At 60.4% G+C, this 4,738-nt stretch overlaps 1 long non-coding RNA gene across 1 annotated transcript; it reads right to left on the bottom strand.

The window, feature by feature from the left end:
- Positions 1–1,513: 1,513 nt before the first annotated feature.
- LOC135312486 (uncharacterized) lies at positions 1,514–3,230 on the bottom strand. Its single transcript, XR_010372038.1, has 3 exons — positions 3,042–3,230; positions 2,467–2,597; positions 1,514–1,935 (listed from the first exon to the last, which is right to left on the bottom strand). It is a non-coding gene; the product is annotated as an uncharacterized LOC135312486 (long non-coding RNA).
- Between the last annotated feature and the right edge of the window lie 1,508 nt (positions 3,231–4,738).

Here is a 4,738-nt window from a genome sequence, read left to right as displayed (position 1 = left end):
TGGGGGGGTTAAGCGCACACCATCGCTGCCGGGACATCCTGTTAAATGGACCTTTATGGAATTGATAAATGGCTCTGGATCGCTTTGTTTATTTAAATAGAAGCCAACGTTTTAACAGCAATAAAGGGCAAGCTAAATAATTTGCCGGCCCGGCTATCAAGGCGAGTATGATCTCTGAAATATATGGGCTGCATTTAAGAAACTGAACCCTGCTGCGCCTTCGTTTGTATATACACACTGTTTGGGCAGCCGGTATAAATTGTAAAATAAGATGACAATATTAGCATCTTCCCTTGGCTTCCCCTCGCTGAAAGAAAACCGCAGAGGGAACACTATTCAAGCATTTCCTTTATGCTCATAAGTTAATCAAGAAACATTAGGGAATAAGACAGTTTTATAGCTTTCCAGTAAAATGCTATACAACTCGCAGACACTGAGTGATTTTACAGTTACCTTTCCAAAGTGTGGCAAACAGAACAACAAGAGGAAAAAAAAAAAAACTAAACTAAACTAAACCACATTTGCGCCTGGCCCTTGAAGGCTGGCAATGAGGTTGCAGGAGAAAATAATGTGTTTGTGACTTCCGAGCCGGCCGCCTACGGACAGAAATAACAACAGTAATGAAGCCACGGAACATCTTGAGCAATTTACGAGAGGATTGTGCTCAAAATATTAAGCGCCGCCACGCCACACACAAAAAAAAAGAAGTGTGCGATGGCTGCTGTTTCAAGCTCAGGGCTCGATCCTGCCACGGGTGGGGTTGGGGTGGGTTTTTTTTTTTCTGTGATGCTTTTGGCAGCACCTCCCCATCCCCTGTGATACTACGTGTTATGGCCGAAATAAGCCGGTTCTCCCCGACAGGCTGCATGCCCTGGGCTGGGGCGGGTGAGGCGAGGTGCAGCCCCCTCCACCCCCGGGGAGATCAAAGACTGTGCTGGACACACACATCCCTTAGTACAAGCCCTCCTCCAGGTGGAAAATTCATCACCCCTTACACCTCTGAAGCTATAAAGAAGACGGTTGGAATAAAAAAATACCCCGAATAAATCCTCACCTTCGCCCCCCAGGCCTGTGGAAACGGGGGGAAGGGGGAGCAACCTCCCACGGTCATCCACTTCAAAACGAGAGTGGACTCCCCCGCATCCTCCCCTCCAGGTACACCCGGGCAATGACTTTCCCAAGGTCCCTCTTCCAACGCCTGCGTGAAATGACTTTCCGCCTTCCACTGCTCAGCCTCTCCTTCGCTGCTCCCCAGCGCTCCCTGTTTTTGGATTTGGGAGCGATTCCCGCACCGCTGCCTTCGTCAAGGGGGAAGAGGGAGGGAGGGAGAGGGGAGCCGGCGGCTGGCCGGGCCCCCCCCGGGATTGTAGCCTCGGCTCCCCTCGGCGAGCACCGCCGGGGCATCTCGCTTGTCATCCGCCTTTCACCCGCTCCCACGTTTACGGCTAAACAAGTTCACAGTTTACACGCAGTAAAATGTCGATATTGCGCCTAATGGTTGCGGAGAAAAGGCTCTTCGCAGGGATGCTCATAAAAGCCCTTTATTTAGTTTCGAGCATTTTCTTGTAATCAATAAAAGTTGACTGTTATCTCCCGGCGCGTTTAGCGGGGAAGTTTATTGCCTGCCGGGCGGATTAGGGGCGAGACAGGAGTGCACCATACAAGGAAGGGACTCCCGAGTCCCCAGATCCGAGGCTCGGATTCATAAAATATAACCATCCATTACGTTGCCGATATCTGGAGCCAGCAAATATATACAGACTATAAATTGTGGCCGGCGGGGTGCGGGCCGGGGGCTCGGCCCGCCCGCATTCCTCCCCGCGCCGGGGGGGCGCCGGGGGGGTCCCCGGCCCATCCATCACCGCCGTTATGACTCTGCGATGCAGCAAATGGGTTGTGTAAAGAGGCAGCGTTTGACAAGGTGGCATGGTTATCCTGTCCAAATGATGCATAATATTAGTATTAGGGCTTAGATCATCGCATGCTTTTAAAATCATCACCGTTAACTGGGGAGGGGAGGGGAGGGGGGGGCTGGGGCTGCACGGGGCAAAAGTTTCCATGTAGATAATGATTATAGATGGTGGGATTTATGAGGAGGGGTGCTCGGCGCAAATAAACACATCTACTGTAGCGGGAGAGAGGGGCCCGATCCGGCCGGTGCCGCGGAGCCGCCTGGGGCCGTTGGCGGTAGGGAGGACCGGCGTGGGCCGGGGCACCCCGCAGCCCGACGGGGCCACCAGGACTGCACCCCTCCCATTCCTCCCGGACACCTCCCCAAGGGCTTCGTCGAGGAGAAAGTAGAGACCCTTCCTCACACGCCGACTGCTAACCAGTCACGGCTGTGGTCACAGACACCAGTGGGTGGGCGCGGAAAGGGGCTCTCCGGGGCTGGGGAAGGGGCCACGCAGGCTAAACCCTCCACATCGGGATCTGCCCGGGGAAACAGTATGGTGAAGCGAATTGTACCGGGATGTTTTCGGAGAGACGGGCCGGCTCCTTGCCGCATCTCATCCTCCTTCTGGCTTACCCGGTCCCGCTCGGGTCAGCGCCCTCCGTAGCCCGGCTTAAATCGGGCAGGGCCGGGCGGGCTTCCCCTCCTGCAGGCAGCCCGCCGGCGGAAGGGTTAAGGGAGAAAGTGCCTTAGCCAAAGGAAGAAAGGGAGAAATGGAGAGCCCCGGCCCCAGCCTTCCCCTCCTGCCGTCCCGGCAAACCACCTCCGCCGCTTCCCCGCCCGGGGCACCGCGCAGCGCCCGGTCCCTCCGGGGCTGCGGCGCCGCGGCGGGCGGCGTTTTCCCTGGGGAGGCGGCCTTGGGCTGCCGCTCGGGTCAGCAAAAAAAAAAAGGGGGGGGGGGGGGGAAGCCGCGGAAGAGAAAGTGCCTCTTAATTTGGCATGTGCGCTGCCACCCCGCCCGAGGCCGGTACCGGTGCACGGCCCGCGGAGTGGGTCAGCAGAGCCCCGTGACAAGGGTGCCGTGAGGACGGTAAAATCCCCGTTCGGCGTGATTTATCAGCCGTCTCTGGCCCCTGAATAGTTGACTTACATTGCTGGTGACACATTACCAGGGAAATGGGGCTGGCGCGGTCTGTGGAGCGTGTCTCTCCCTCCTTCTCACACACACCCACCCCTCCCCGACCCTTCTTTTTGGCTGCTGGACGCAGGAAAGCCTCCAGCCCCTCCGTTTCCTCCAGCATCCCCAGCTCCTCCATCACACCCCATCCCCATATGCAGGCGGCCAGGATAACCTCAGCGGGCCCGGCCGGGCGGACAGCGGTGGTCCCGGGCAACCTCCTCTTCTGGCCACCGAGGGAAGGCACTGGTCATCGCGGGGGCGGGGAGGTGGGACAGGCGACGGCAACGAAGGCCGGGAGAGATGGCCTGGGACCATGCATAGCTGGAGGGGTGTGATGGCTGGAAACCTTTGATTTGGGGTTTGCCTGGAGAACGGGGGTGGAGGAGGATGGCCTGGGTTTTTTAAGGCAAGCAGAAATTTGATTATAGCGTACGGCAGAGGTCTGTGATTTGCGGTGAGCGGATTTCATTAACAACGGCCGTCTGAGTCCCGGAAAAGCTGGTCAGGCCCGCGGGGCCGGGGGTGAAGCTGACCCCGAGGGCGGGCGGCGAAAGGGGCTCAGCCGCGGCGCCGGTGCTGCGGGACGGGAGCGGCACGGCGGCTCCGGGCTGCCCCGGCCGCGGGGCTGGCGGGGCGGTGGGCGCTGCCCCGGCCGCTCCCTCGGCTCGGCTCGGCTCGGCTCGGCTCCCCCTGCGGCCCGCAGGCCCCTGGGATCGCCCGGCGGGAGGGGAGGCCGGGGGGCGGCCGATTTCCCCGCTGCCCCGGCTTTGCTTTCTGCCGGGAGTGGGGGGCTGTGGCGGGGTGGGGCATACGGCGCCCATCGCCCCACCTCCACCCGTGTCACCTGCTGCAACCGTCGCCGGGGCGAGAGGCGGGTTGGCTCGGCTCACCCCAACTCGAGGTTTACCTATGGCGGTTCCTTCTTTGATGATGATGGTGGCGGCGGCAGCGGGCGGGAGGCGGCCGGGGCGGCGGCGCAGCCCGCCCCATCGGGGCCGTTCGGGCTGCCTGGCTGCCCGCCGGCGCAGAAGTGGTATGGGGTCTAATTGCCGTCAACGAATGTCACCGGCAGAAGGAAAAACAAAAGCCGCCTCCAAAGATCCCGGAGCAGAATTTGGCAAGGCTCCTAAAGACACCAATTAGCAAAGGCTAAACCCATTAATGAAGTGGCGGCTCTCTGGTTTCAGCCAGGTGGTGCAGATCAGAGTGCCTGTATCTGCAGCAGAGCTCCGCTCCCCTCCAGCCAGGACCTCACAGCAAACCTCCACATCAATAATGCGCTTAATGGATCTCATTAGGGTTGGGGCCGCGAGTCCCGGCCTGGGAGCAGGGGAGGTGAGGAGAGCAGGGGGGCAGCGCTCCCCTCGCCACGCCGCGGAGGGACAGGCTCCCTCCCTTCCTCCGTGGGGCGCTGGCCGGGCGGGGATCACCCCGCCGCTCCCCCCGCAGGTACCCAGAGCTCCCCGCTACCTGGCTGCGCCCACGAGAGGTTGCGCAAACTCCATCTCTAGCCGGTTCTTTCGAAAAACCCAAACCTCGGCATCCCCTCCTCGCCGGGCTTGCCAACACCCCCCCACCCCCCCATTCTTCACCTGAGCACCCCCAGCCCGCCGAGCCGCCAGCATCCTCGGCCGGGCGGGCTGCGGAGGGTCCCGGTGCGGCGGCAG

This window comes from Phalacrocorax carbo, chromosome 3 (genome assembly GCF_963921805.1).
Source record: "Phalacrocorax carbo chromosome 3, bPhaCar2.1, whole genome shotgun sequence".
NCBI lineage: Eukaryota > Metazoa > Chordata > Aves > Suliformes > Phalacrocoracidae > Phalacrocorax > Phalacrocorax carbo.
Note: the sequence above shows the minus strand (reverse complement) of the source record. Positions and strands in the feature narration are given on the sequence as shown.